Below are 20,562 nucleotides of genomic sequence, written 5' to 3' on the forward strand. Positions count from 1 at the left end.
AGCCAGGAGCCACAGTTTACTTTCCTCCGATAGCAACACAAAATGAAGATCACGAAATCCCCCTCAAAATATGGGCTGCGATGTGCCTTTGCCTGCACTCCGGGTGGGGGGCATCCCCACCTCATGTGAGCCCTCGGCCCGTGCCAGCAGCAGCTTGAAGGCTGCACCCTCGTGGCTGCAAATACCTTCCAGAACATGGGGGGGGGGGGGGAAGGGGGGGCGGCCGGGGGAGGGGCGGGGACTCTGAGTTTGGAGGAGAACATGTTCTCTCCTCAGTCAACAGCAGACACGGAGTTTATGGTGGGAGGCACAATTGTCGCAGAAATCTGGTGGGGACTGCCCGCGCCCCGGGCGCTGACGCTGTACCAGGCCGTCAGCCAAAGTTGTCCTCACCACCTGGCCAGGTAGCGAATATTATTCCCATCTTGTGGGTGAGGAAAGACAGGTCCCAGAGCTGAGGAACATACCCAAAGACGTAAAGCAGGTTAAGTCATCCGGCTACCAGGAGGGTCCGGATGCGGGCTTGTCGGACCCCAGAGTCCCCTGCTCCCCCCCCCCAACTCAGCCCTCCTGGGAGAGAAGCCTTGCATCTGCCCGCCTGGAGGGGTGGGGGCCCAGGGCTGCCTTTCTCGGGGACTGTCTCTCCACCCTTACAACGTAGGACAGGGCTGCGCCTGGGAGTATTGAGGACGTGGGTTTGATCCCCAGCTCTGCCAGCTCAACCAGCGGAGAGAACTGAGACAAGTTTCCACCTTCAGCTTCAGTTTGCTTATCCGTAAAATGGGGACATAACAGTAACGAACTCATCGGGCTCTGGGGAGGGGGGAGGCGAGACAGAGGATGTGGGCAACATCACCTAACGCAGCAGACACTTAATGAGTCCTCCATCACCATCTGTCCTTGTGACTGATCACGTGGTTCCCGCTCTGCTGCACCCACGTTCCCTGGGGCTCTGTCCTCTCCCTGCGCCTGATTCACTTCAAGGAGGAAGATGGCAGGAGCCCTTTGCCGGGCACCTGCTGTGTTCCACGCGCTTCCTCGTGTGGCGCCGTGTCCTCACAACGAGCAGACGTGTGGCACGGATATCGCGATGCATCCTCAAACCGATAAGGCCGCTGGAGTTCGGGGACAACCCGGCCACACAGGGAGGGAGGAGGAGTTGAGCCCACTGCCTCGCGCCCCAGAGCTCAGCCCCCACACACGCCCCTCCAGCCTCAAGCTGAGGTCTACCTCCTCCCTTCCGGAGAGGGCTCTTCAGGATCCGAATTTGCCTTTCTTCTCCTCCTTGTCCCTTTTCCCAGGCAGCATGTGGGATCCCACAGGCAGGTGCAAAGGACTTCAGGTGCCAGTGTGGAAGCCCCCGTCCCCAGCGTCTGATGGCCATGGCCCAGGCTCCGTGAGCGTTTGGCCGCACCTCAGGCTGGCTTCTGCCTGGGGACCCAGAGGACTGGGTGGAGTCTGCTCACTGCCACCCTGGGAATCTGGGAGCCCGGGGCTGCAGCTCCGTCCTCACCTGCAAGGCCAAATCCATACCCGGTCGTCCTCCCCACCCCTACCTCTAGAAGCTCTTGGTAAAAACCTTGGCATAAAGAAAGGCTCTCCAATATGGGGTACAACAGCTCCCATTCCTGGAGGCCAGCCGGCACCGGACGAGAGGAGTAGGGGACTCTCTTGACCACTGCTGATCCTCGAGAGGAGTAAGGGCAGCCAGGGTAGAGACCCTGCGAGAACCCCGCTTTATGCCATCGGTGTTTAGCATCTTTCACTCCTGGAGTCTCTTGTCAGCCCCAGAAACAAATGGTTTTGTTCATTTGCCTTGCCTTTCCTTCTGGAGCATCCTTTACGCACACATGCAGGACGAGGCCAGGAACAGCATTCTCCCTCGGTTCTAGAGAAGCTTGTCGTAAAGCTCAGGCCTCTCCCCGGCTCAGTGGTGCTCAGGGTCACATCAGGGTCACGGGCAGCAGCGGGTGGGACAGGAAACCCATGGAATCGGTTACCTGGAGCCCCGATGCTCCTCCTTACTCACTGCGTGGCAGTTGTTGGGTCCCTCGCCCCCCTGGGCTCCTGAGTCATCTGAAGACAGGCAGACTAGCTCCATGCAGGTGTCGGGACTCATTCCAAAGCCCCGCCATGTTCCTCCCCGCGTGACGAGGCTCCAACTCAGATCTCGAAGTGGGCCAAGAGCAAACACCGAAGGGAAGGAAATATTTGAAACAACCAGCCCTTAAATCATCCTGTTAGGTAGGAACAAGGAAGAACTTGGCAGAGGGCGGAAAAGTGAACAAATAAAGCCAGCATTTCTTTTTTTTTTTTTTTTTAATTTTTTTTTTTCAACGTTTATTTTTGGGACAGAGAGAGACAGAGCATGAACGGGGGAGGGGCAGAGAGAGAGGGAGACACAGAATCGGAAACAGGCTCCAGGCTCTGAGCCATCAGCCCAGAGCCTGACGCGGGGCTCGAACTCACGGACCGCGAGATCGTGACCTGGCTGAAGTCGGACGCTTAACCGACTGCGCCACCCAGGCGCCCCTAAAGCCAGCATTTCTTAAGGCCTCCCTCCACGCCAGGCTCTGTTGGAAACCATTCAGTTATTAACACGCTTGATTTTCCCAACAAGCCTGCAATTGGATGCAATTCCTACCCCCACTTTACAGGTAAGGAGCAGAGGCTGGGAGAAGGTTAAGTCACTGGCAGGGAGAAAAAGGGCAGGGCCCAGCCTGAAACCAGGCCGGCGGGTCCCAGGTTTGGGCCCCAAGCACGAGTCGTACGGTCTCCCAGCTTCTCTCCGCCCCGGCTCTGTCTCATCTCAAAGCTCTGCGTGTTTTCTCTCTTCCCCTGTTGCGCCGGGAACGTAGGAGCCGCTGACACGGATCAGTCCAGAGCGTTTGGGTGGAATGCAGTCCCCGTCTCCAGCTGGCTTCTGATCTCCTGGATCACTCTCATGCTGCAGTGAATTGCGGGCGTGTGACCATGGCTGCGTGTGGCTGCCACGGGAACAGAGACCAGAAAGTCAGCAGCTGTGCTTGAAGGGTCCCAGTACTCCATTTCTGTCTGTCTCTCACTCTCTCCCTCTGCCTCCCTCTCCTACTCTCATATTGAAATGCGCCATTCTGTGCTTGGCCCTGGGAGTGAAATGTGCCACACCTAACTTTGTCTCTTGCGCTCATGGTCCAGGTTGGGGGGCGACGCAGGGACAGGCAGTGCCCAGCAGCATGACGCGTTCCAGGCTGGGAGGAGACCTGAAATTCCGTGGGAACACAGAAGAGGGGCTCCCAACCCAGCCAGGGGTGGGGTGGGGGGAGGAGGGGAGTCACGGGAGATTTCCTGGAGGATGGGGGGAGAGCTAAGCGAGAACTCATCACAAGTGGGAGCTGTCCAGGCAGAGGCGAGGAGAGGACGTCCAGGCAGAGAATGGCCCAGGCAAAGGCTGAGAGGCAAGGAGAGTTGAGGAGGGTGCCATCCTGGAGAGGACTCCTGCTTGACTCCCCTCTTTCTCTCGCCCCACATCTCACCCATCAGAGGCCTTCACTGCCCAAGGCTCTGTCGCCCTGGCCTGGCCCCCACCACTTGTCCCCCTGGGTCTTGCTTCCACTCTCGCCCCCACCTATTACCGGCTCCTCTGCAGCCAGAGAGATTCTTTTAAAACCGTAACCCCTGGGGCGCCCGGGTGGCTCAGTCGGTTGGATGTCCGACTTCGGCTCAGGTCATGATCTCATAGTTCATGGGTTTGAGCCCCGCATCGGGCTCTGTGCTGACAGCTCGGAGCCTGGAGCCTGCTTCGGATTCTGTGTCTCCCCCTCTCTACCCCTCTCCTGCTCACGGTCTGTCTCTTTCTGTCTCTCAAAAATAAATAAACATTAAAAAGTTAAAAAAAAAAAAACCCAGAACCCCGATTGTGCTACCCCCCTGTTTAAAACACTCCAGTGGTTTCCATCCCACTTGGGATAAGATCCACGCTCCTTTCTTGCGGGACCTGACCTGTGCCCAGCTCAGTGCTTCTGTAAGCGGGCAAGCTCGCAGAGACAGAAAGTGGAACAGAGGTCACCACGGGGCAGGGTATTGCTTAAACGGCACAGCGTGTTGGTTGAGAGCGATGAAAACATTCTGGAAATAGACAGCAGCGATGAACGCACAGCACAGTGTATGTAGTTCAGGCCGCTGAACGGGGCACGTTTAAATGGTTAAAAATGGAGGGCGCAGAGGCACGGGAGAAGGAGTCTGCTTTCCTTGTTGAGGACAGCTCTGGGGTAACGACAGAGAAACAGCGGTTGCTTCCTCCTATAGCCAAGTGGCCCAGATGGATGCCGATAGCCGAGTCGGTGGCCTGAGCCTGGAGAGAACTTCCCCTATCTGGGGCCCGCTCTTGACCTCTGCCACCCGTCAAACAAGGGGCCGATGGTGGGAACCGTCTTTGCCCAGATGAAGAAGAGAAAAAAACTGGCATCTCCAATCACCCACGTCTTATCACAGCCACCGCGCTCCAGGCTTCCCCTAGGCGCTGGGCACTTCTCCGAAACCACCCCTCTGAGCCCTCCCAACCACCTCATGACGCAGAAAGCGTTAGGTCCACTTTGCAGACGAGGAAACTGATCTCGGAGCAGTGCGGTCCCTTGCCCAAAGTTGCACAGCCAGGAAGCAGTAGAGCTGAGCTGTAAATCCCGGCGGGTCTGTCTCTTCACTCCTCACACGGCCTCTCAAAAGCCCCCGGTTCTTACATCCCTTAGGAGGAGCCCGGGCATCAGTGGGAGGACAGATCTACCGAGAGATTCTGGATATTTGATCCGAAATGAGAGCTTTGACATGAGAAGTGCCCCTCATCACCCCACGAGCTCCGTGAGGCCCGTCACCCCTAACAATAGCTCTTAATGAGACGCGAGTTTCTTTTTGCCAAAAGGGGAGATTAAATCGCTTTATTCTCAGCCTGTGGATCTCGGAGTTTCTCCGAAATCCCATTACCCTGGCAGGTTGCTACCTTTTCTGTATTCGTGCCACAAAATGCTCACAGAGTACCTGCCTTAGGCCAGATTCTCTGCTAAACACCTGGGGGAGGGGAGTGGGCACCGCGGAGAAGACTCGGTCCCTGCCATCTGGGGATGATGGTTTGGCGGGGAGGACAGAAAGCGAACAGTTCATTTCAGTCCCATGTGGAAAAGTCGGAGATGGGGGTGGGGGGCGGGGAGGGAGACTGTGGGATCACAGAGGGGAGATACCTAGGTCAGCCCAGCTGAGAGGGGATGTCATGTCTGGGCTGGAGGCTGAGGCTGGGTTTTGAAGGTAAAGTAGGAGTGTGCCATGCTTCATCCGCAGATGAAAGAAACTATCCCAAGCTTTCATCAGCAGACAGAGACTTCATGCGGCAAACTGGGAAAATTTAAAAAGGTGGTTTCTTTTTTGGGGGGTGGGGCATGTGCTGGAGGACTAGACGGCCTCCAGGAATGACTCTCAGAACACTGTATGGCCACCAGTCACACCATCAGAAAGCGGGCAGACAGGAGGCCGTCCCCGCACACAGTGAGTTCAAGAACTTAGAATAACACTATGATCCAGGGAGCCACCGTGCTGCCGTGTCACAACAGGCTCTCCACCCACTTGGGGGTGCCACTGGTCTCTGAAATGGGCCTGCAGCACCCCCGCCCCCACCCACCCAGCACCTCCACAACTGCTCTTGCTGGAGGAAACCGCCAAAGCAGCAGAAAGATGGCCTCCGGTTCGTTTCTGTCGTCCGAACCTCTGCTAATTGGCAGAACTGGATTTGCATCCAGAACCCTAGCTGCAAGGGAGTCTGAGAAAGACAGTTTGCATTGCTGAAGTCCTGGAAGGCACGGGAGAGAGAAGTAGGAGAAGGTGGTGGGAGTGCGTCCTGAGGGCCAAGCTGGCGTATCCACTGCACGCGGAAAGGCAGGTGTCGTAGGCTGGGTGGACGCGCGTCTTGAACTTTGTCTGCCCCAGTACAGAGCCCCCTTTCCCGGTCAACACTCCCCACGTAATGTGGGCCCCCCCCCCGACCCCGCCGCGCACACAAAGCCCTCGGCCCTGTGGCCCACACATGGTCAGAATGGGAAGAACCTATCAAACCAGATGAATCCAAATTGTCATCTTCGCAACGAGGAAACTGAGGTCCAGAGAAGAGGCCAGCTGGGCCTGGAACTTAGTTACTCCTGTCGTATGGCACCTGTTCTGCGAGCCAGGCTAAGCCCCTCTCCTTCATGTCCTGGGGCGCATCTTGCCATCGCTGGGGCTTGGCTGGAGCTGGGGGTGGCGGCCGGTGCAGGCGAAAAAAGCAATCCGGAATGGGGGGAACGTTCAGGCCCCGGAGTCGGACAGACCCGAGTTCTCTTCCTGGCCCCAGTCCTCCCAGGTGTGTGGCCTCAGGAAAGTTACTTTACCTCTCTGACCCCCAGCAGCCTCCTCTTTGAAACGGACATAATGGTAGCACAGAGTAGTGACGAGAACGCAGCTAACGTGTATAAAAAGGACACACAGTGGGTACTCTCTAAATAGAGCTAATATAACAAGTTCTACTATACTATTAATTTCTAAACTGCTATTATTATTTTTTTTTTGAGAGAGAGAAAGAGAGAGAAGGGGAGGGGGGAGAGAGAGAGAGAGAGAGGGAGGGAGAAAGAGAATCGTAAGCAGGCTCCATGCCCAGCACAGGGCCAGATGTGGGGCTCGATCCCACAAACCGTGAGATCATGACCTGAGCCGAAATCAAGAGACAGACGCTCAACCAACTCAGCCACCCAGGCGCCCCCTGCTATTATTATTAATAGTAGCTCATCTTCCCCGGTTTACGACAAAAAAAAATTTGTGAAGGTTTTATAGTGGTTTAGGCTGTTATGTCTTTTTCTTCTCTTCCATCACAGCAGCATCAAAAGCCCCGCTCTATGACCGTGTCCCCTGTCCTGGCCTACCTGCGTGTCAACTTCTAACTCAATATCCCCTCACGGGGGTCCTCAGACGCTTATACCCAGAGACCCACAAGGACCCTCACACAAATCCAGACACAAATTCAGAGAGACACAACCACACCCAAACACGCACACGACAGCCACATGCAAACACACCCTCTGACAGGCACCCCCCACGCCCTCACAGCTCTGGGACATTAAAAATTGCACGGAATCGAAGCTGGGGAGCCCCGTTCTCCACTTCCCTTTGAGTAACTAACTGGTCCGTGACCATGCAGGACTCCCAGCCCTCATGGAAAGGCCTTCATCAATCTAATTCTGAGTATTCAGCCTGGGTCCCATCTCTGATAAAATAATTAATTTTCCATTATAACTTCTCCCTCTCTGAGTCATCATTATAGGTCGCTGGAAAAAACAGCACTTAAGGAGGAAGCTGTATGAGCACCTCCAATCTGTACAAAAAAGGCTCAGCTTCCCTGGTGAAGCATTTATGTGCTGGGAAGGGTGCACAGAGCGACGTGGTTTCCACATTTGAGAAAAGTGAGTGGGTGGGAACATCAGACAACCTCACCATGCAGATCGTCGTTTAAATAAAACCCCCAGGGGGCCCCTTGGCAGCATTAAAATCACTCTGTGCCTCCATGAAGGGGTCATAGAACAGGCTCTCTCCTTTCTTCTGCTTTACCTTTGAGAAAGGCAGTGTGGGGCCATGGAAATATTCTGGGGCTTGGTCCTGGGTTTGAGTTGAACCGTCATTTCTGGACTATACACAACTGGGCGTGTTGCTGACCTCTCGGAGTAATGGCTGTCTTATCAACAGAGTAGAGTGACGGACGGCAAGGGCCCCAGAATCACACTACCTGGCTCTGCCCCTGACTAGCTGTGTGACTTTTGGCAAGCTACTTAACCTCTCTGGGCTTCAATTTTTCTCATCGGAATATGGGAAATAAAATACGTGAAATGGGAATAAAATGGCACTTACTTCATGGGTTTATGGCAAATAGGGCATTAGTATCTGCAAAATGCTTAGGAAAGTGCCTGGGACATCCTCAGTTCTCAGCGAATGCCAGCTCTCAATGTTATCACTGCTGCCTTCCAGCATTGCTGGGAGGATTAAGAGAGATTAAGAGTGAGATTGTGCGGAGGGGGGCAGAGATGTCCGGTGCGACCAGTATCAGAGTTGGTTCTGAATATCCAGGGGATTGGTCTTTTTTTTTTTTTTTTTTTTTTTAAGCCAAACATGAGCTCCAAGCTTGAGATCCAAGAACATACTAGGACTGCAAATGGCTTTGGGGTCAGGCAGATTCGGGACTGGGTCCCTTTAAGCAATCTGTGATTCTTTAAGCAATCTGTGACTTCTCTTTAAGCAATCTGTGACTCCGGAGAAGTCGCTTAACTTGTCCAAACTTTGGTTTGTCATTTGTCAAGTGAATAGATTTACTCTGCTAACATCTCAAAGTTGCTGACAGTCCTCCAGCTACAAGGCAGGGCATATAAAATTCCTTTGCAACCTAAGACCAGTGAAAGGGGGACTCTTCTTGTTTGGCAGGATTTATTTCAGGGACTTGGGAGTCTCCTAATGGGAGTGATAAGGAGACTCCAAGTACCTCATGGGACTGATGTGAAGACTAAAATCCTCAGCAAAGATGCTTGAAATGTGAGCTGTTTGCCCTATGCCATCTGCCAGAATGTAGCTCACGCTGCTTTACTCGTACTGAACCGCAGCAGTGGGGATGACTAAAGCACCTGTTTTTAAGATGTAGCCTATTCTAGAACACTGCTGTTCCTATGTCTCAAGGAGCCCTATTGGAGAGCAGATAAGTATCAGAGAGAAGTGGCTTGACCTCAGCCTTCTGCTCTCTGGAGCTTCCTACTTGCCTTTAGATATTCTGGTTCCATCCAGTGATTCATTCCCTCTTTTCCTCAGTTCCTAGACTGGAGACTTGCATTAGACAATGATCTTTGGGTACATAGCAGGTACGCAAAAAAATGTTGGCTGGATAACTGGTACACTGCTAACTCCCTCTGGCTTCCATTTATTAGATCTTTAGACATGGTGAGATCTATATAGGCAGGAGTTCTAATTACCCTCCCTTATATCTCTAGTGGCATCCAGAGTGTTGTGGCTTACCCATGGAAGGTGCAGCCATAACTGTCATTCTGTAAGTGTTTCTGCTATTCTGATCATCTTGTTCTGTCCTCCTCAAAATACAGTATCTGGTTTCTGTATATTTATCCAACCCTTTCTAACATCCCCTTTGATAAATCTGCTCCACTCACACTGACCTCTTTGCTGTACCTTGAACATCTTTTTCCCACTCAAGACTTTTATTGTTTCTTCTGACTGGAACACTGCCCTTCCCCAATATTTACATGTTCAATTAATTTGCATCTATGCTCAGATTTTGCCTCCTCAAAGAGGCCTCCTGTCATCATCTTACCTAAAAGAGCGTACCTTATCATGATCTTTCCTCTTGCCTGGAACTATACGACACATTCATTTATATAGTTGTTTATTGTTTTTCTCCCCCACTGGAATGCAAGTTCCAGGAAGCCAGAGGCCTTGACTTTCTTGTACTTGACTCTATCTGGAGCTCCTAGAACAATGCCAGGCCATGCTAGGTACACAATAAATATTTATAGACTGAATGAATGAACAAACATATTATCATATAAAATACTGGTCAAAATGAATCCTTAGCCAATTGGAGCACTCACCCAGCTCCAGACTGTCAATCTCAGGTCTGGCCTCTCTCTGGTTTCCCCATGGTCAGTTCTAACTCAGAGCTTCACACATTCTTGGGTGACAGACATGGGTGAAATCAACTGGGGGTTGGGGGACATCTGTAACTGCTGCCTTTTACTTGCCCAGGAAGAGACTGGAAAAAGGACGACCGATTTTCAAGAACCTTCTCAAGCAGTGCTTTATAGGGCTGTGGGCTCCCAGAAACCACCCTCCCACCCATTGGAGAGGTTATCACGCTGTGTGGTTATTAGAAAGAACACGTATCTACCTAATGTTCCCAGCTAGCAAGAAATGCCAAATGGGGGCAGCTGGAAAAAGAAATACCAGCTTTGGATTCCAAGATATGGAAAAATGAAGATGTCACTAATAGCCAGTGAAAAGTTGGCTCATTCTTCCCCCTCTCTATTCACTTCCCCTGGGCTCCATTTTCTGCTTCAGCACCTGCGCTGCCTCATCGTGAGTAGCAGGAATTTGCTTTTCAGCACCACGGACAGCAATCGCCTGGCAGCCGGGAAGGCAGAGGGAGCCAGAACTTGGGGCATCTATGCAGCCAAACAAATATTTACTGAGCACATCCTGGGGCCAGACACACGAGAGAATACACAGATTTATGTGGTCTTGACCTTCAAATAACTTAATCTCTTCGAGTCATCAACTAGACTGATACAGCTGGGGCAAGGCCCTGAGCCTCCTGATAGTTGAGAAGTTGGAGAATCAAAGGGAAAATGTTTTCTTTTTCAACAATTGTTGAATTTCTGCCTGTGTGTTGACTCATGCCATCTAAGTTTTTTACTGGACTTCCACCCTCAAAGGGAACAGGTAATGCGCCATCCTATGCATTGTCATATTCCAAATACTCAACACAGTGCCTGGCACAGAGTAAACACTCAGCAGTTTTTTAATAGATGTGTAGACAAAAGAATTCTTATAAAACCCTATTTTATACCTTCCTCTATTTCCCTTATTTTACAGATGAGAAATCAGAGGCTCAGAGAACTGTCTTCTCATGGCAGCTATTAAGTGGCAGAGCTTGGATTCAAAACTAAGACCTTCTGATTTCATGCTACGAGGCCAATCAGAGATACTTAGTATGTGCTCAGCACTCTTAGAACCTAGAAAAAGTACTAGCCGTGGAAAGACTAGTTCTAACCTTAACATGACTTTGAATAAATCACAACCTTGAGGAGATCACATTTTTCTTTCTGGCATCAGCTTCCCCATAGGTAAAGGGAGGAAAGGAGATTGGTGTGGCTAAAGGCTCTCCTTCCCCTGCACCTGGTTTATAAGGGCCCCCCACTCCTAGCCACCCCCATCCGCCAGCTGCATCATGCATCCATTGCAGTTGAGCGAGGGGACCAGCAGGGGGCGGTGTAAAATGAATTTAAAACCTCTTTCCCCAGCCTCTGCAGGGCACCAAATGAGAAGTATATTGATATCCCAACAGACCTTGGGCTCCCTTTTCATCTTCCTGCTGTAACCAGAACGTGTGCACAAGTAGTACAGGCTCTCTTCTTTTTCAAGTACAACAAATGAACTTCAACCCCTCTTGAGGAGTGAGTAAAGAGACAGCCCCAGGACACAGAGACAGTGGAGTGAGGTTGCAGTGACTTATCGCCCAGGAACCCACTGGTTGAGTAACTTTGGACAAAGCCCTGAGCAAAGATAACTGTTTAAATGGCTGCAGCAGTGGAAAAATCAGTTTGGTTGATTGATGTCCTGGGTTTCTAGTTAGCGGGTGGCTTCCAGCCATGGCTCTGCCTCAGCTCCCAGAATTACTCCAATAAGTGATTTGCTCATCCCTAACTCTTCCTGGGAGGCAGGGGAGGGGGGCTGAATCAGCTATCTCCAGGCCTGATTGGGATTTAATGAGGGCCAGTGGGTATTTGTGCACTGGGGGCAGTGTGGGGAGAGGAGGAACAGATCCGTCAGGCTTAGCAGAAGTATCTGGATCCTGCCTGGGAGTGTGGAGGAGAAAATAAAGCCAGGAAAGAACTGATCGCAGAGTAAATGTCTTTAAATTATTTGAAAACGATGTGAATCAAATGTTTCATAAAGGCTGCTTCTCTAACCATATCTTAGCCATTGAAATGTAGATTGGCCAAGGATAATCTCCAGATTCAAGGACAGTAATGGGGGACTTGGGAGATTTTGTCAAGGGGCCTGACTCCGTCGGACACATCTAGAATCACCGGAAGAGAACAAGCCCTACAAGTAGCCAGATCTTAGTTCTGATCTTGGCTCTGCTGTTGATTACCTGTGGGACCTGGATCAGGTTGCTTAATCCTTCTGAAACTCAGTTTCCACATTTGTGAAACAGGATAGTGATAACAGTGTTTATTCTTCCAACTGTCTATTTCTGCATAAGAAACCACATTAAGGGGGTCCTGGGTGGCTCAGTCAGTTGTGTCCGATTCTGGGTTTCGGCTCAGGTCATGATCTCACCATTCATGGGTTCCAGCCCCACATTGGGCTCTGCCCTGACAGCACGGAGCCTGCTTGGGATTCTCTCTCCTTCTCTCTCTGCCCTTGCCTCTCTCTCAAAAAATTAATAAAAACAAAGAAAGAAGAAAGAAAGAAAGAAAGAAAGAAAGAAAGAAAGAAAGAAACCACATTAATACTTTCTCCAGCTGGATAAAACTACCATTTTATTATGCCCATAAACTATTAGGTCAGGAATTCAGACAGGACATAGGAGTTATGGCTTGTCTCTGTTGCACGAAGTCTAAGATCTCAAATGGGAGAACCCAGGTGATGGGAGTTGGAATAGCCTGGAGGTTTCTTCACTCATCGAGTCCCAGGCTGGGGTGACTCAAAGGCTGAATTCACCTGGAACAATGACTGGAACACTTAGCTCTGCCCTCTCTAGCATGGCAGCCTCAGGGTGGTGGCTCAGGACCCACAGCACTAGAGTTCCAGTCAACAGGCTGAAGCTGCACGACCTTTTATGACCTGGCAACTTCGTGCAAGTCACCTCGTGTCACTTCCTTTGTATTCTATTTGTTAGAGCCGTCACAAAGCACCCAGATTAAGGGGAGGGGGCATAGACCCCAGCTGTAAATGGAAGGAGTGTCAATTTGCAATCAAGTTTTAAAACCACCATACCTACGGTGCATGGACGTCATAACAATCAAATGCTTGTCAAATGATTGACACCAGCTACTCCTGCTTCCTCAGAGGATTGAATAGTCCATCGTGAGAGCTTGTGGCTAGTCTTAGATTATTCTCGGATAAAAATCTGTGAATCCCTACCGTGTTGTATGAGGACCCGTATGGTCTGGATGTAATTTCTTGTCCAACATTGTTTTGCCCATTTCTCTCAAGTGCCTTGCCACTTGTCTCCCTCCAGCAACTAAAAGCATAACACCCCCTGCCATCTTCTAAACCCTTTGTTCTGCTGCTTCCTCTGCCTGAAGAATGCTCTGCGTCCTCAGCATCTAGCAGAGAGACTGACATAAACATTCAATAAATATTTGCTGAATAAAATGAGCGAATGGGTGGTTGGACCTTCAAGGCTTTAGATGTGGGCTTGAGTCACCTTTATTAGTAGAAATTAGTTGATACGAATCAGAAGATCTCATTGGCTTTGATGTCATCAATGGGGCTTCCTGGTCTTCAGGGAAGACGTTTCCAGTCTTAAAGATGATAGACATTTGAGGGTTGGTCTCTTGGAGAGGCCTTAATGATTCGCATTTCAGGAATTACAGTTAGCACCTTCTGAGACAGCAGTGGAGAATTTAGAGGACTTCCAGCTGGATTTTATAAGGTGCAGTAACAATGTTTCAATATTAACTCGTTTGAGCTCAGCTTCTTTTCAGCCAAATGGCGCCAACAGCGCCATAAGCATTAAACAAATAATTAAACCACAGAATTGTATATACAACACACACTGTGTGCTAGGCACTGTGCCAGGCTATAAGAATGCAGTGATAAAGAGGGCAGACGTGTTCCCTGTTCTCATGGGTCTTAAAGTCAAGCAGGAGGAATATTCCAAAATGGGGAGAGAATAGCACGAGTTCTGGAACAGAGGAGTTCCAAGGGTTAGTGAGAATTGGTGGTACCAATTCTGCCCGTGGTGGACGCAGTTAGAGGAGGCTCTCCTGGGAAGGTGAAATCCAAACAAAGGATTCTAAGGTGTTACTGAAGGAGAGCAGGAGGGGATACAAGAAAGTTCCAAGAATGGCACATAGCACAAGGGAATGAAAGATAAAAATACCATGGCTTCTTCAAGGACGTGGAAGACACGGGGGTGAGAAAAGGAGGCACAGGATGTGGCTAAAGGGCAGGCAGAAGCCTCAGGGTTAAGGACAAACTCTGGACCATTCCTGAGGGTAGTGGAAAGTCACTGAAGGGTATTGAGTAGGGGCCTGATAAAGCTTCAGGGTGGAGAGCAGATTACATGGGAAGACACTGGTGGTAGGAAACCAGTTGGAAGACTGATCGTTGTCTAGGTAGGAGGTAATGGTGGCCTCTTCTTGGGTGTGATGGTGGATCAAAGAGAAGTTAACAAGTCTCAGGGATACCTGGGAGGAATAATGGTGATTCACAAGCAATGGAGAGTGGAGGAGAGAGAAGAGTCGAGGAGACCTCCAGTACCTTGATGCAAGGGGCAGTCAGAATCTCAAGAGTAGGGGCATCTGGGTGGCTCAGTCAGTTGAGCATCCGACTCTTGACTTTGGCTCAGGCCTTAACTTGCTGCTTATGAGATGGAGCCCCGCGTTGGGATCTTCACTGACAGCTCCAGCTCAGGGCCTGCTTGGGATTTATTCTCTCTCTCTCTCTCTCTCTCTTTCTCTCTCTTAAAATAAATAAATAAATATTTTTAAAAACAAGAATCACAAGAGTAAAAGCAGGTTTTACTAGAGGAAGGTGAGGGGTTCAACTTCTGGTATACCGGGTGTCTGTTACTTATGAGCATACACGTGGAAATCTTGTGCTGGGCCTGGGATGTCTTGTCTTGGTCCTGGAATTCCTGAAGGATTTGACTTTATTGAAGGAGTGGATGGAGTCAAGAAAAGAGGGTTCCATCTCCACCAAAACCCTCCTTAAAATCCAAAATCTGACTTAATCTTCTGAGTTTCCCAAATCCAACCAGCTTTCCAAGGGCTCGACTAAGGATGCATACCGTCTCCTGGCATGTGTCTGCTCTGTAAAGAGAACATGGCTAAGAAGTCAGAAACCAGGGGTTCTCATCAGACCTGGGAAGTAATGAGTTCTTTCTCAGTAGCTGCATTTAAGCACAGGCTTCGGAGAGATGTTGTATAAGAGACTCAAGTATTAGATGAGTAATTAGATCAAGTGACCTTGAAGGATCCTTAGAGTTCTGCTCTTTACTTGTAATTTTATATCAGCCACTAAAAAAAAAAAAAAAAAAAAAAAAAAAAAAATCTAAGTATCTCCTTGCCTCAATTCCCTCATTTGCAGAAGAGGGTATAGAGTGATGATTTCAGAGAATCCTTCTAGTTTGGTTAACTACAACTGTTTTGCAAACAGTCTCATTGTTGGAAGATCCAAAGGACCCTTCTCAGTCCTTATCTTGACTGATCCCCTGTCAGTATTTCACACTGCTAATTCTTCTCTATTTCATGACTCACTCTCTTTCTGGGGCTTCTAAGACAAAGAACTGTCTTTTTGTCTCTCTGAGCACTCCTCTCATGCTTTTTTTTCATGGTCTCCTTTTCTTCTACCTACCCCTCTTCTCTCACACAACACACTCTTATTCAGCCTCTCTTTCACCACCATGGCTTCTATACCTGCTAGATGCTTACACGTCAGCCAGAACTCGTTCACTCAAAAGGAACCAAAAGCCTAATGAAACATAACTTAGGAAATATGGAATGTATGGGCTCATGTGATTGAAAAGTCCAGAGACTGAGCACAGATTGGCCAGGGGGCTCAGACGGTATCCTCTGGACCTGCTCATTCCCAGCATCCCTCAGCTCTGCCTCCTCTCTTGCTCACATATTTACAGATGTTTCTCCCTTCAGTGATGAAAGATGGCAGCAGCATCTTCAGATCTTACACCTGTCAGATTAACTCCAACTAGAAACAAAGTGTGTCTCTCCAAGGTGGTGGGACAGAACTGGATCTTATTCTCGTTGGCCAAATTTGGTTACAGGTCTAACCCTGAGCCAAACCCTGTGGCCAGGTGGAATGGGACATGATAATTAGTTGAGTCCACTCAAGGCCCACTTCTACAGTTGAGAGTGGGTTAGTCCCTTTCATGCAGCCAAGAGTTGGGGGTGGGGTGCCAGAGGCAAACAGGTGTTAAGTGTCAAAAACAACAGATGCCAACTGCAACTGAGGACTTCCAAATCTATCCTTCAGTCCAGGACCCTTGTCCTATAGCTTGAGATCCGTGTGATAAATGGCCTCCTGACATCTCCACTTGAATGATCCACGAGTATCCCCAACTCTGCATGTTCCAAACAAAACTCATTTCCCTGAGATCTGCTCCTCCATTTAAATTCACCCTGGTAGTGGATGATATCTCCTTATACCCTGTTCCTGAGCCAGAAACTTCAGTGTCATACTTAATCCCTTCTTTTTACCCCCCTTCCTCACATTAAGTCAATTACCACAACCTCTTGATTTCAGTAAACTGTTAAAAGTCAAGTATGCATATTGTAATCCCTACCTCAAGTACGTATATTGTAATACAGCAACCACTGAAACCTGCATACAGAGATATAGGAAATAAAAATAGGCAAATTTAAATAGAATACTAAAAGACATTCAAAAATTCCCCAAAAAAGTCAGGAGAAGGAAAACAAAGCAAAGAAAAACAGAAGTCAAAAATGAAAAAAAAAAATAATAAAATAGAAGACCTAAATTCAAACTTACCAATAATCACATTAAATGAAAATAGTGCAAACACACTAATTAAAAGACAGAGATGATCAGATTTAAAGTTTAAAAAGACTCAGTTACAAGCTGCCTAGAAGAACCCCATTTTAAATTCATGACATAGGTAGGTTAGGAGTAAAAGGATAAGGGGTGTCTGGGTGGCTCAGTCCGTTAAGTGTCTGACTCTTGATTTTGGCTCAGTCCATTAAGTGTCCGTCTTGATTTTGGCTCAGGTCATGATCTCACGTTCATGGGGTTGAGTCCTCCATCAGGCTTCATACTGACAGTGTGGGGTTTGCTTAGGATTCTCTCTCCCTTTCTCTCCAACCCTCTCTCCCTCTCTGAAAATAAATAAAGAAACAGGGGCACCTGGATGGCTCAGTTGGTTAAGCCTCTGACTTCAGCTCAGGTCATGATCTCACAGTTCATGGGTTCGAGCCCTGCATCAGGCTCTGTGGTGACAGCTCAGAGCCTTGAGCCTGCTTTGGAATCTGTGTCTCCCTGTCTCTCTGCCCCTCCCCCATTTGCATCTGTCTCTCTATCTCTCTCCCTCAAAAATAAATAAACCTTAAAAAAAAATTAAGAAAGAAAGAAAGAAAGAAAGAAAGAAAGAAAGAAACTTAAAAAAAAGAATTTGGGGTGGCTGGGTGGTTTAGTCAGTTAGCATCCAACTCAATTTTGGCTCAGGTCATGATCTCACAGCTCAATCTCTCAAGAGATTGAGCCCCAAGTTGGGCTCTGTGTTGACAACGCAGAGCCTGCTTGGGACTCTCTCTCTCCCTGCCCTTCCCCTACTCTCTTTCTCCCTCTCTCTCTCTCAAAAATAAATACATAAACTTAAAAAAAAAAAAAAAACAAGTAAAAGGATGAAAAATAATATACCAAGCAAATACTAAGAAAAAGAAAACCGGGGTGGCTTTATTAATATCAAACTACACCTCAAAGAAAACTACCAAAGATATGAAGAGGGCACTAAAAATGATAAAAGACTCCAATTCACAAAAAGGCCCAATATTCTTAAATTTGCATATCTAACAACAGAGTTTCAAAGTAGGTAAACACTGCTGAGCTGGCAGGAGAAATGAACACATCCATAATTATATTTGGAGATGTGATATTACTCTCAGTGAGTGACAGGACAAGCACAGAGAGAATCAGCAAGGACAGAGAGGAACCAAACAACACCATCAAGTAACTGGATCCAACTGACATTCATAGAACACTTCATCCAAGAACAGCAGAATACGCATTCCTTTCAAATGTTTGAGGAACAGTCACCAAAATAGACCATATTCCAGGTCATGAAAAAAAGCCTTAACAAGTTTGAAAAACTGAAAACATCCAAGACATATCCTTGAAGATAATGGGCTTAAAATAGAAATTTACAACAAAAAGTGATCTGGAAAATCCCCCAATCACTTAGAAACATTAAAAAATGAAACAAACAAACAAGACACTTGTAAATAATCCATGCGTCAAAGAGGAAGTCTTGAGGGAAATTAGAAAAGTTTGAACTGAAGGAAAATGAAAGTGTGTGGGATACAGGTAAAGCAGCGTGTAGGGGGAAATGTAGATCATTAAACACGTATATTGAAAAGGTGTCACATAGGTGTCAAATCAATGATCTAAGATTCCACCTTGTGAAACGGGGAAAAGAGAGAGCAAAATAAACCAGAAATAATCAGAAGGAACGAAATAATAAAGATACATATGATAAAGGCCAGAAATCAATGAATTGGAAAATAAGAATAGAGAAAATTGCTCAAACAGAAAACTGCATCTGCGAAAAGATCAATAAAATTGATAAATCTCTAGCCAGTCTAACAAAGAAAACAAGAAAGAAGACATGAATTATCAAATGAGTGAAATAGATTCTATCACTACAGACCCCACAGAAATAAATGGATAATAAAATACTATGAAGGGGCTCCTGGGTGGCTCAGTTGGTTAAGAGCCCAACTCTTGATTTCGGCTCAGGTTATGATCTCATGGTTCGTGAGACTAAGTTCCAAGTTGGGCTCTGCAGCTGACAGTGCAGAGCCTGCTTGGGATTCTTCTCTCCCTCTGTCTGCCCCTCCCTTGCTTGTGCTCTCTCTTTCTCTTTCTCTCTCTCAAAATAAATAAATAAACATTAAAAAAAATACTATGAACTTAAATTTGACAACTTAGTTGAAATGGACTGATTTCTCAAAAACCACAAACTACCAAAACTCACCCAAAAAGAAATAGATGACCTTAATATTCCCATGTCTAAGAAATCAAATAAGCAGCTTAAAATATTCTGAACAATGTAATTCCAGGGCCACATGATTTCATAAAAATATTAGCAAATTAAACATACATATATATATATATATATATATATATATATATATATATAATATGTGCGTGTGTGTGTGTGTGTGTGTGTGTGTGTAAGGTGTATATATACACACATGTACACATAATATATCTTTGCCAAGTGCAGGTTATCTTGGGAGTGCAGTCTGGTTCAGCATCTGAAAATCCATGTAACCCACCACATGAACAGAGTAAAGAAGAAAACCACATGAAAAAGCACTTAAACCACACTCAAGATCCATTTTTTTTTTTTTTTCTTGAAGGCTCTTAGCAAACTAAGATTAGAAGGGATCCTCCTTAACTGATAAAGGGCTTCTACAGAACACAGGCAGCTAACATCACACATAAGAGTGAAAAGTTAAATGCTTTCCCTGGCTGGGAACAAGGCAATGATGTCCACTCTCACTACTGACTCAACATTGTGCTGTAAGTCCTAGCCACTGCAAAAAGGCAAGAAAAAGAAATTAAAGCCATCCAGATTGAAAAGGAAGAAAAACTGCATTCACAGATAACATGATTGTCTATACAGGAAATTTCAAACAAGCTACAAAAAGGAAACCCTTCCAGAACTCATAGGTGAGTTTAGCATGGTCGTAAGATAGAAGGTCAACTTGTAAACTGTTATTTTTAAAAATGGTTATTGACTGTATTTATATATACTACCAATGAACAATTAGGAACGGAAGTTTTAAGAACAGTACCATTTACAGTAAGTCTTTAAAAAGTAAAATATTTAGGGGTGCCTGAATGGCTCAGCTGGTTAAGCATCAGGCTCTTGGTTTCAGCTCAGGTCATGATCTCACATTCCTGGGATTGAGCCCCAGAATTGCGCTCTGTACTGACAGCACGGGGCCTGCTTGGGATACTCTCTCTTTCTCTCTCTCTGCCCCTCCCACACTTGCATGCATGTGCACTCTCTCTCTCTCTCTCTCAAAATAAATAAACTTAAAAATTTTTTTTAAATAAAAAAATTAAAAGTAAAAATTTAAAACTAAAAAAAATTTATGACATTATTTTTGTCAATGTTTATTTTTGAGAGTGAGAGAGACAGAGAGCAAGCAGGGGAGGGGCAGAGAGGGAAACACAGAATTTGAAGCAGGCTCCAGGCTGCGAGCTGTCAGCACAGTACCCGATGCAGGGTTTTGAACTCACAAACTGCGAGATCATGACCTGAGCCGAAGTCGGACACTTAACCGACTGAGCTACCTACCCAGGTGCCCCTAACATTAAAAAAAAAAAATTTTTTTTAATTTAAAATTAAAAAATTAAAAGTAAAACAAAATTAAAAATTAAAATAAAAATAAATAAAAAGTAAAATATTTAGGCATTAGCCTAACAAAACATGTATGGGATCTGTATGCTGAAAATGTCAAAATGCTGATTTAAAAAAACCTAAATTAAATGAAAAGACACACCATGCTCACTGATTGAGAGACAACATAGTTAAGATGTCAATAATCCCCCAACTAACTGCAGCAGGGAATTCCCTGTAACATACAGACAAGATCATTCTAAAATTTATATGGGTATACAAAAGGACTAGAACAGCCAAAACAATCTTGATGAAAAAAACAATGTTGGAGGGCTCGCACTAACCAGTTTTAACATTTATTATAAAGCCACAGTAATAAAGACCTTGAGGTATTAACAAAAGGACAGACACATAGATCAACAGAACGGAATAGAGAGTACAGACACGGACCCACATTAAACATTGCC

This window comes from Leopardus geoffroyi, chromosome A3, assembly GCF_018350155.1.
Source record: "Leopardus geoffroyi isolate Oge1 chromosome A3, O.geoffroyi_Oge1_pat1.0, whole genome shotgun sequence".
Taxonomy (NCBI): domain Eukaryota; kingdom Metazoa; phylum Chordata; class Mammalia; order Carnivora; family Felidae; genus Leopardus; species Leopardus geoffroyi.